Source organism: Indicator indicator, chromosome 2 (assembly GCF_027791375.1).
Source record: "Indicator indicator isolate 239-I01 chromosome 2, UM_Iind_1.1, whole genome shotgun sequence".
NCBI lineage: Eukaryota > Metazoa > Chordata > Aves > Piciformes > Indicatoridae > Indicator > Indicator indicator.
The window spans coordinates 48,581,671-48,593,998 of NC_072011.1; positions in this window are offsets into that span (position 1 = coordinate 48,581,671).

Sequence of the window (12,328 nt, forward strand, 5' to 3'; positions counted from 1 at the left end):
TCCTGAACTCTACCATCTCATGATTGCTAAAGCCAAGATTGCACTCAACCTTCACCACTTCAGCCAGGCCCTCCTTGTTAGTAAGTATCAGGTCCAGTAGCGCTCCTCTCCTAGTTGGCTTATCCACAATTGGCATCACAAAGTTATCATCAATACACTGGATGTACTCAGACTGGAGGCTGTCTGAGTAGGGCTTCCAGCAAATATCTGGATAGTTAAAATCTCCCATGAAAACCATGGCCTGTGATTGCAAGGCTTCTGTGAGCTGCTTGTAGAAGGACTCATCCACTTCCTCATCCTGATCAGGTGGCCTGTAATAAACACCCACAACAGTATCAGTCATGCTAACCTGCCCCTTAATCCACACCGAAAACCTCTCAACTCGCCCCTCATCCACTCCTGAACAGAACTCAGTATGTTTCAGCTGCTCCCTCATATAAAGAGCAACTCCACCACCTTCCTTTGTCGACCTGTCTAAAAAGGACATAGACATCCATGACCATATTCCAGCCATGTGAGCTGTCCCACCGTGCCTCTGTAACCACCAGATCATAACCCCTTGACCACATATGGATTTCTAAATCCTCCTGTTTATTTCCCATGCTGTGTGCGCTGGCATACAGGTGTGGTGGTTTTAGGCTATGCCTTCAAAATTTTTCACAGATCTTGACCAGAAAGTAGTAAAAATATAAATAAATCACTATTGGGTGTGAAAAGAAAAATAATGATCTTTCTAAATAATTCTATTGGAGGGATATCACCCATAAGATATGGTTCTCAAAACAATCTTTAGCAGTGTGGAAGTGTGTTCTGCTCTTTTCTTGCTTCTTTGCTGGGGAGAGATACTAACAGGCTTTGTTGACCTTAGCTACATCGCTTTCTTTTGATATTAACCTATCCTGCTTCTTTCTCTCTTCCCTTTGTACAGGGGGGTCAGGAAGAGGGAGGCAGGGAGGCAACTTTCCCAGGTCTTTTGGCCAGGGGGAGTACCTGTGCTGTTTTGCTAATTGTAAATGCCTGTAAATATTGTGAATACCTTTAAATATTGTAAATACAGTATATTTTTACATATTCATTGCATTCCATTGTAGATTGTAGTTTTGCTTGTAAATATAGCTCCATTTGTTTCCTGAGCTAGTCTGGTAAAGTTAATGTTGGGGGGAATTTCCAATCCACCCCAACAGGCATTTTAGGGAGTGAGCTGAGCACATTGATTCTACCCTGGTGGTATGAGAGGCCTTCTGGTCTTCATTAACAGTAGAACACTGCCCCACTGGTGCAAACCCAGAAGAAACTCCACTCCCTTCGACATGATTAACTGTTCTGAAAAATCCTTATTACTTTCCATGTTTTTGACAAATCAGACCCATTTCAGTCACTCTAAAGCACAGAAGATGAGAAACTGTCATGGGCTCACAATAATTTCAGTATATCTTCTCCTGAAGTTTTCTTCACTGATGATGGAAATTTAAGTTGTAAAACTACATTAAGAGACCAAAAAAGAACAATCAGCAGGGTTATTTGTAATTTTCTTTGGATTTTGTTACTCATTCAATTTACAGTAGTTCCTTAATTCTTTAGAAATGTACACGTGAAAAGCTTTAGTTCTAACTTTATGTCCTTCTTAGTTTTAAGAGGGATAAAAATGGGATCATCACCTTGATCTACTCAGATTTTGTTTTTTCTCAGGTCACTGTATTTCTTCCTGCTTCTAACTTAAACATGGAATTTTAGTGGGAAGGTCTTAAGACCTGACAGGGCAACTAAGTAGCATATTGCTCAGCAGCTCCATGGCTTAAATAGCATTACACATCTGGAATTTGGTTATCTGCTTTTTTATTTCTTTTTGTGAATGCTACCTATTTTTTTTTTCCAGAACTAGATAAAAGAATAGTTTTTCCTTTAATGTGGGAACAGTGTCTGTAACGCAGAAAATGTATGTATGGTAGAAAATTTGTTTTACAACAAAAAGTTATTTCCTCTGAAAATGACAACACTTGACACATTTCTTCTTCAGTGGCAATTTTGTGAAAAATGAACAGTCATAGACTTGTATGTATATATAATGCGTGGGCTTTTGAATTTAAGCTAAAGCTTCCAGTATACAATAAACAGCTTGTACTTTAAGTAAGAATGGTATTAAAACTAACAACTTAGTTTAAAAAGGGAAACAGGAGACAGGAATCTCCAGTGCATGCTGGGAATGTGGCTGAATTATCTTGCTTCCATAAAATATCCAACCCGATTCTTTGTTGTCTATTATTTGGTTATCAGTATTTAGAAAATGGAGGATATTTTTATTGGTTCTCTTTGCTGGAAACAGTTAAACAGCTGGCAGCCTTTTAAAGTTTTTAATTTTGATTTAATGCTGTCATGTATCTGACTTAAAACAGACCGTCAAAGATACATGTTTGAGGAACCCGTTCCAACAATATCAAGACACTGCATCTAGCTTTACAATACACTAATAGTTTGCAGAGAACTTCTATGTTTTTTTTATGCAAGGAAGTGGCTGTCTTCTCATGGGACACTAGCCCATCTGTTAGACAGCCAGGCAAGATCAGCAACAGAGCTGTTTTGTTAAATTAAAAATGGCAAGACTTTATTTTTTGCTATTGTTTCCCATATCTTGTAACAATGATTGACAACACACTGCCAAGCTGGGTCAAAATCATGCCAGAAAGCTAAAAATATATAGGGCATGACTACCAAATATACAGACACCAGACAGCCAGTTTGGCAAAATAGTAAGTCTGCTGCAAAACTGTGCATTTGCAAACTCTGCAGAGTAATGTTGAGAGCTTAACTGAAGGAAATAATTAATTTATCAGTTAAGAGATATTTATAAAGCACAGCTGGACACAATTTTAAACAGAGGGTCACCCATAATTAAAAGTCTTTAAAGAGAAGACTTTTGGCAGCAAGTGAGTTTTCAAAAGCTCAAATTTCTTAGCATGAGAGCAGAGCTGCAGTCACTCTGTGAAATGTCACTCTCTTGAAAGAAATTATCTCCTCTGTTTCCAAGAAGTGCCTGTGATGAGAAAAATAAAGATTATTTGGATCCATAAGCCAAATTTGTCTTTTGTGAGAGTTGATTTTTTTACCTCAGCTTATCATTTGTGAAATATCAGGACTGGTTACTAATTAAAAAAAAAAAAAAAAAAACACAAAAAACCAGTCATTTTGGCCTCTTTGGAGGAACATGTGTGTAGGCAAGGTACTGTTGCTGAAAATTTCCTTAGCTTTTCTTGGTTTGAATACTGTAAGTACTCAAATGCTTTCAGGAAAGCAAGGTAGGATGAATACCTTTTATTGCCCAAAAGAAACAGTCAAGGAAAGATCCATATCTAAGATATGATGTGATCTGACTCCCCTAAAACTTTTAGTGTGTTTGATAGTAATTTCTCAAGAGGAAGTTAGCACTGACTGCAAGAAGCCAAATCTAGTATTCATTGGCTGAGCTACAGGAAATTTCTTACGGCAATCACATAGAGAATATGTGAATTTCAGACAGTAAAGCTAAAGGAACCTGTTTCTGAAGAAAGAACAAAAATAAGAATACTTTCTTCAGAAAGTATTCTTTGCTTTGAAAGCAAAGACTTTGCTTTGAAAGCAAAGACTTCCAGGCTCCCCAGAGAGGTTGTGGAGTCTCCTTCTCTGGAGGTTTTCAAGACGCATCTGGATGTGTTCCTGTGTGACCTTCACTAGATCCTATGGTCCTGCTCTGGCAGGAGGGATCACTGGAGGTCCCTTCCAACCCCTAACATCTTGTGATCCTGTGAAAACTGCAAGAACATAAATCCAGGACCATCAAGGAGGTAGATTGGGTGCACTCATCAGTTATGGGGCATAATGATAATATATAAGTTGTGATGTCTACAAACTGGAGAATTTCAGCTGAGAAAGTAAAATCAAAATCACACAGTAGTCAGTACCCAGGAGATACTGAAGGAGATTGAAAAGAATAAGCAACAGAGGTTAGACTTGCATTAGCAAGAAGATTTTATGAACACATGATAAATTTGTCCTCAGTCCCCTTTGCCATGTTTCCTTTCTCAATGCCAAGCTGTGTTATTGCATGACAGAGAAACAGTGCATTGCTTGAAGGCCTTCCTGGTGGTGTGACAGCGTGAATGTATATATGCATCTCTTTTACTGCAAAGCCTTCGAGAGATGCAGACCAGATCTCACCCTGTAGCTGCTTAGAGCAGCTCTAAGGGTGCAACAGCTGGAGTCAAAGACTACTTATAGGACAAAGACTTTATTTGTGGAGAAATTAAATCCATTTAATAATTGGCAGAGAGACTGTCTATATCAGCTGGTCACATATGTATCTCACAGAATTTTAAAAGTTCCTAAAAACAGGATTGACACTTCTGCATTCTTTTCTTATACTATGCAAACTGTAAGTTGATTTGAGTTGCTTCAAAGCATATTGTTAACCACCTCCATATTTTTGATGTTCGCTTTGGTTTGAAATTGTTCCTGAAAGCATGTAACAGAACAAGCATAGACAGCAGTTGTCTTAGCATATATGTACCTCTGGAATCAAGGCTTTGGTATCTCTTTATCAGAAAACATATTCTAAGGAATACTGTTCTTATCTAGCAGATGTTCTACTAAAGAATTTGCTTTGTCCATTGCAAAATATGGCTCAAAGCCCATGTCCACCCCAGAGTGGAGATAAGAGTGTCGTTTTTAAGGTCATGAGTGGAAGCTCTCTCGCCATAGAAAAGCTCTTTAAAAATCTTTGACTGTGAAGAAATAAGCATTTCCCAATGAGGATCCAGAATGTTGTTTGTAAACAGTTCACATTTGTGTGCAATTTTACTACATGACTTATTCTTTCCTTAACTGAAAGAGCAAAGTTAGAGATAAAAAAGTATAATTAAAAATATAGCTGGGTAAAAAGTTTGTAAGAAATAGCTTGTTTAATGGATTTAATCCCTTTCTCTGTTCAAAAATTATCTACAGTCACTCTTTTGCTATTAATTCCTTCAGTATTCTTTGTTAGTTAGAAATTTTGTGCAAACAAATTTCTCCCTACTCATTGCACACTGAATGATGACTGTAAGTGTTCTCTTTAGTATTTTAATATGTTCACTGCTTGATAGGTTCCAGCTGTGCAACTGGGTATCTGAGTCACATGGTGTTGTTTATGTTCTCAGAATCCTTTTGCCCTCAATGGTTTTCACATGGTCGAGACATAAATTTTGTTTGAAACTTGACTCAGAGAAGCCCAAATTTATTTTTCAGAGGCATTTTGTAGAAACAAAACTCCACTGACATAAACATACTAAAAAGGGGTTATGAACAAGACCAGAGTAAAAAAATCTTATTTAGAAGATGTCAAAGTGATAGAATATTTTTAACGTAATAGGCCAAATAGTCTTCCTTTTTCTCATCAGTCCTTAAATGCTATAGAGTGATTGTAAACTTCCTAAGTTTGGTATGTGCCTATAGTAATACTTGTGTTTTACATAATTAGAATCTTCACATAAAGCAATTTTACACAAAACATGAATAATAATATATATATCACACCACTACTTGTGAATAAACATTTCCAGGGCCGGTCTGCCAACTGTAGCCATAAATAATTTTTTATTTCCACTCTCCTAGGAAAGCAGTTTTCTTTAAAACCAACCTTCACAGTATGTGTTGTTTGCTACCATTTCAAGGCCTGCTACACTAATGGAAAGGAATGTGCTAAATGTAGCATTATCATGCAGGTCAGGCAGGGCAACCCAGTACACATTTTCCCACAATCTCTGCTCATTAGCATCTAGTTCCCCCACTGTGCAGATTTTTGGCTCTGTTCCATCAGAGCAGAGAAGAAAAATGTTTACAATATGCAAACTTGTAGAGACACACACACAAAAAAGGGGGCTTTGAAATGTCTGTCCTTTGGGATGAAAAGTTTTAAGAGGAAGGTAAGTCAAAGGTTACTAATGAGATGTCTGCAACACCTGCTTTTAGTGGAGGTTTCATAAACAAGCTTTACTTCTCAAGAACAGCTTGGCCTAGACAAAAATGCCAGCTAAAATATCTGGCTAGCTTGAGCAGCTTGGTACCTATGAACAGAAAGGTCAGGTTTGCTACAGCTTAGCCTGGCCTCTTGCCCAGCTTTTAGTGATAAAATGGGATTGCCTTAGTGGCAAACATTGCTTTTCACATCTTAAAGTGGAAGGCACTGGTAACATGGCATGCTCAGGCCCTGCTGGGTAGAAGAACAAGGTGATATTCACCACTGCTGAAGAAAGCCCTGACTCTCTGAGGAAGAAGTGAACTTTAGCACATGGGACTGAGTTTCACAAACTTCAAAGTTTCCCAGCTCAGCTAAAGGGTTCTCAAAAGGCACTCTCAGTTATCCTGAGCAAGTTTCATAAGTGTCAAGAGACCTTCAGTACTACTTTTCTCTTGAAAGATCTATTGCATATTTCTCAGATTTTAACATTGAGTTGCAGGCAAAAGAGGTGAAATCCTCCTAAATATTAAATGAAATTATAGAATCTTAACCCTTAGCCCTTAAAAACATCTTTTATCCAGAGAACATTTGTGGATTTGAAAAACAATGCCTTCACCTCATAGGCAGCAACCCAGGAACAGGACTGTGTGAAATACCTGTCTCACAGCAAAGAGATTCTGCAGCAAAAATGGTATCTAAGTCCCCAGAGACAACTTCAGGGCTCTCCCTGAGACAACACCATCCTTGTCCAGCAAAAGAACTGTCTCAGCTTCCACAAAAGCTCAGAAAATGACCATTGTAAAACAGCAGGAAGGAGAAAGTGGCATGTTAGATAAGGTCCAAACTGGCATCTGGGGCAAATTATATACAGAAACTATAACCCATGAAATTTTCTCTCTTTCTCTCCCTCCTTTCTTTTTTTTAATCAGTCACGGAGCTACTTACATATACATGAAACTCGTACTGGAACAGCAAAAAAGAATAATATTCCATTTGGTAAGCCATTATCAAAGTTATCTGTTTTCCTGTTATTTAACCTTTATAATTTCTGATCCATAGCAACAAACAGAACCACTTCAGTAGGGACCATGTTATTAACATTACCAAAATCAAAACCTTATTAACACACTATCTTTATGACAAATGTTAAAAGGAAACAGTCCCAAGATGATGTATAAGATAGTAGGCATTATGAGTAATTATAGATACAGATAGAATCCCAGGAAAATTTAAGAAAATAGTTTCTAGGCTTTCTTTCACAGTATGTGGAACGTGGATGTGTAAAGATCATAGAAAATCAGATTGTTGTCATCTGGCTCTGTCAGATGAATTCTCTTTTTTAAACTAATAATCCTTTTTTCTATTTCTCCAGAGAATTGCCACCATCATTAACCAGCTTGCATACCTAAGCTGTGCACCAAGGATGTACACACTTCTAGAGAAGAGACACACAATGCAGCATCTAGGCTTTTTAAAGCACCTAATGTATTTCTACACATGCATTTATCCAGATGGAAATTTTTCTCCTAAATTTTTTTTTGTACTCTACAACTATCCTAAAAGGAGATCATGTACACTAATGGATACATCTTTGTGGTTATGATGGTTCAGTCACATTATTTCTGAACTGGATTGTATCTGCGTAACTCAGAACACAGGCAGAATACAGAATACTTGAGATAAACAGTCATGAAGAATTTAATACCTTCAAAAACATCAGACGATGATTTTAGTGTGATTTAGAGATGGCAGAAACCATTTGTTTCACATGAAAACATAGAGTTGGACAGCAAAATAAATACAGGGAGTACACTCTGTATGCTTTACAAATATAATCTAAATATAAATATACCAGAAGATGAGAATGTCTTCAATAAATTGTTTGCATTTTTCATCTTTGCAGATATATAACTCTAGAAGTTCTTCAGGAGAGCTACTAAATGGTTTAGATAAGTTTGTAAAGATGATTTTGTTTCTTATTTCACATGTATTTTTCCTTCCCATAAAATCACTGAGCTTTCACTGCATTCAGTGAAGCTGTTCCTTTTTATGCTGGGCTTGAGATGAGGATAAGGCCTTTTGTAAATGGTATGTGAAGAAATATGTTTAAATCAAATGTAAGCCTTTAAAGTAGGGGTTCTGCTTTTGGTTTACATAATGATAAGCTATGGAGAACAACTTTTCTATTTTATATTCCTTCCCTACTTCTCATACCACCCATGATTCTTCTCTTATTGCTTTGGATCTTTTCTTCTTGCCATTCCTATTATAACCTTTTGTGTCCCTTAAAGAGCATATCAATGTATCCAAACTTCCTGCTTTCAGCTAGGCAGATGAATATATGTACGTATGTATGACAAACCTCTCTGTGACGGGAGGAAGCACTGAAGAATCATCACTGTCTTCATCCTGTTCAGTGGGATTCTCGGCATAAGAAATCAGTGTGTTCCCGCCCAGGTCATTCCATAGAAGTCAGGTACTATTGTATGAGTGGCAAATCAGAAGATAACCACGTCCCCAGTGTTAAGGGATAACACTTAACTGATAAACAATATGGCAAACTAGTATGATAACACTTAACTGATAAACAATATGGCAAACTAGTATTAATAAAAATACTAGTAACCCTTTATTAATATGAAAAATTGCCAAAACTCGTTAAATAGGATCATTGTACGGTTGGAACATATATATTTACACTAGGAATGTACAGTCTTTGGGCAGATGCAACAATTGTATGCAAACCAGGAGGAAATAACATGGGCTGATCTGGCTTCAGCGGACAGTGGGCGATTTACAATGCATTCTTCATGATGGGCACTTGCTTTGTCCTGTGTAAATTGAGGCACGGCACGATTCCAGTTGTGAGGGGAAGCAGGCTCGGCTCCTAAGCTTGTGGATTCTCCAGCTTGCGGCTTCTCCAGCTTGCTGTGTTGTGGGCTCATGGCTTTATCCCAGGCTTTGGACTGGGCACTTGAGGCAGGGCCAGACAACTCAAGGTACCTTCATGTAAGACGGGTCCAAGAAGGCAATTCAAGCATAGCTTAAGCAAGGCTTGAGCAAGATTTAAGCGCAAGGTGAAGGCAACTACCAGTCAGCCTGTACATATATCTTGCCCGAGATCTGTTTGGGCCAATAGGGGCAACTGAAGCCAGCACAGTTACCCAATGAAAATGGTTCTGCCAGGTTGTGGCCATAAAAGGCAGAAACAAAGGCCTTGTTTTTAGGGGAGCAGTGGCCAATACAGGTGTTCTTACCCCAGGTAAACAACTTATTTACCAGACATGCACAGGTTCTGTCCCCTTTGTTCCTTTTCCTGCATTGCCCTGACTTTCTGCAGGAAGGAGGGGGGAGAGGGACCGTGTCTAGACACCTTAGGGCCTGTCTGAGTTTGTGCTGGGCCTGTTTTGGCCCTACCATGTCACCCAAACAATGCCATTCACTTGACTAGGCAATAAACAGACCAATTGTGAAACATTTGGATTGCAGTTTAGCTGTACAGAACTGGAAGTGTAATGACTACAGGATCAGAGGGATGCTTGCCATCACTCAAGTTTTCTTCAAATTTTTGGGCTTTATGATGGTGTACATAACAGGAATGCTGACACATGAGGGATTTTCGTATGACTGCTCAGAATTAAAAATTACTGCTTAACCGAAAGGCCACTTTTCTTATCAGATTAAGCATCTGAGCAATATTCATTTGTATCAACCTTTTCAGTAGGCAGTTTCTCTTTTCAGTACTGTTTTTTTGTATCAAATCACTCTGTAAGGATAGGGCTCTGGAAACTGGCTTAGCAGAGAAACATGAATATGTGGTAATGGAAGCCCACTTAGGGCAAAAATCCCAGCTAAGGCACCTTGGCAGCATATTAATAGGTATAAAAGACTCTTTGCTGACCACAAATATGCTGTGGTCAACAAGAGGTCTACTCAGTGCTTTGTTAAAAACAGTGATGATTTATTTTGCTTCAGCCATGTGTGAAACTAGTCACCACATTATGAATAATAATATCCTCTTAGTCTCAGTGGAGCTCTTTTTATACAGAAGGAGCCACAAAGCATTTAACTAAATAGTTGGTATAGCAATCAACTGGCTAACCACTAAAATATAGCCATATCTGAGATGGAACAATGCAGCCATTTAAGAATACATGGCAGAGGAGAAGACAAAGAGTATTTAAAAATCCTTTAGAAACCAAAGCTAGAGCTGAAATAAACTATAACTACTGTAATTCGGCATAAGTATCGAGCAGAGCTAAAACTGTAAATCTGAGAAGTTCCCCAGGATCTCTATGCCTACAAGAAACCAGGTGATTACAGTTCCTTGAGAGGGCAAACTCCAACTGCACAGTGCCTTCTACTGTGAAATGAAATCCACAGAGGCTCAGAGGGGAGGAAATTATCCATTAAATTGCTCAGCCTGCTTGGTTTCTGCAGCACTGTCCTAAGGTTATAAAATCTGAGGAGAAACACACACAGTGGCAAAGGTTTAGTGTGAGTATGCATGATCAAGCTGCAGTCCTCAGCTGTGTGCAGAGTAGCTTGTCATTTACTAAGGCAGCTCTCTGCAACTATTTCCAAAATGGCAAATGGGATGAGCAGAAAAAAAGTTAGTGATTAAGTGCCTTTTAAACATCCTCAGTTCCAGTAGCTTTGATAATTAATTTAGTGTGATCCATGCCCAAACCAGTTTGCAACACAGGCAAAATTACAAAACTTTACTATTTGTTACACCTTTGAGTGGCAAGCAATCCCCATTTGGCTATATTTTTGCTATGTGAAAAAAACAAGTATCACTTTAGGGTAAAAAAATAAATAATAATCCAGAATAATTCGTCCCTGATGCTGCAATCCAATTCACGCCAAAATTCTAAAAGTCTATTTCTATTTCTCACATTTGAAATAGCTAGTACCACAGCAGGGCATAACATTTTGCACTCTTAATGCATGCTAAATGTGTTGTAGTGAGTAAAATACAGCCAGTTGAATTCATAGGTTTTCCAGCAAGGTAGCTGAAGGGACCAGGAAGGTTTAAGCACAGGAAACATCTCAGATGACCAAAAGAAAGAAAAGTTATTTCAGTAGAAAGGGCAGATCCCATGACAAACCATACTTCTATTCAGTCTCATTTGAGCCTTACAGTGGTTTCTTTCCTCTTGCTTCTGCATTAAACCCTGCTATTAGGTTTCATTTTTTCTTACCCCCAAACACATACATACACAGGCACACACTGCCTCAAGAACTGGGAGAACCCAAGGTTTGCAGCTGGTGTAATGTTTTTCCCTGCCACCTTCTACCAACCTGAATGAAGCAAGTATGTGAACAGCCATTAATTTCAGAGCAGATACTCAAGTGTGCATGGGTAGGGCAAAGCTCTCCAGTGGAGAACACCAGCATTAAGTGTTCTACAGAAGATATTCAGGGCAGTGGAGAGTGAGTAATAAAATCCTGTAGAAAGGAAAACAGAAGTTTTCTGAAGAAATCTCATGGAGGAAAGGAGACACCCAGAAGTGTGCTCTTCCAAGAATCTCTGTCAACCAGATGGGGCACAAATTGCTTGCACACAACTCTGCATAGTCCTTTGGCAATTTTGGATAATGCCAGGTTGAGTAAGCCACTTGTTGACCTTAAATTGCCAGAAGAATCCTGAGCCACACTTTACATGATGCTAACTCAAGGAGATGTATAAACTGTAGTTCAACCCTAAAATACAGTTTTGTGCATTTCTTTGAGCTTGCATCTTGGGTTTTTAAGTAAATATCATTACTTTTCAAGTGCACATCAAGCAGAACTCAAATGAAAAAAGTAAAATGAACTTAATTAAAAAACAAACAAACCAACCCCTGAAAAAGTGTAAGGAATAATTTGGCAACATAACTGTTTTCTTAGTTGTGAAGTTTTCCTTTGAGAGTCTGAAGAGGATTACAAGATTGTAAATTTCAAGGAGCACTCTAATCACATCTGGTGGCAGTGATTTTGCTGGAGATGGGGTGTATGTCAGAGATTCACAGATTGAATCAGATTGGAAGGGACCCCTAAAGATCGTGTCCAACCCCCTGCAGTGAGCAGGGACACCTCCAACTAGAGCAGGCTGCCCAGGGCCGCATGGAGTCTGATCTTGAATGCCTCCAGAGATGGGTCCTCAAACTCTGGGCAACCTGTTCCAGTATTTTACCACTCTCATTGTAAAGAATTTCCTCAATATGTCCAACCTAAATCTATCCTGTTCCAGTTTAAAACCACTGTCCTTCATCCTGTTGCTTCAAACCCTTCTAAAGAGTCCTTCCTGTAGCTCCCCTTCAGAAATTGAAATGTAGCTATAAGGTCTCCCTGAAGTCTTCTCCAGGGTGAACAGCC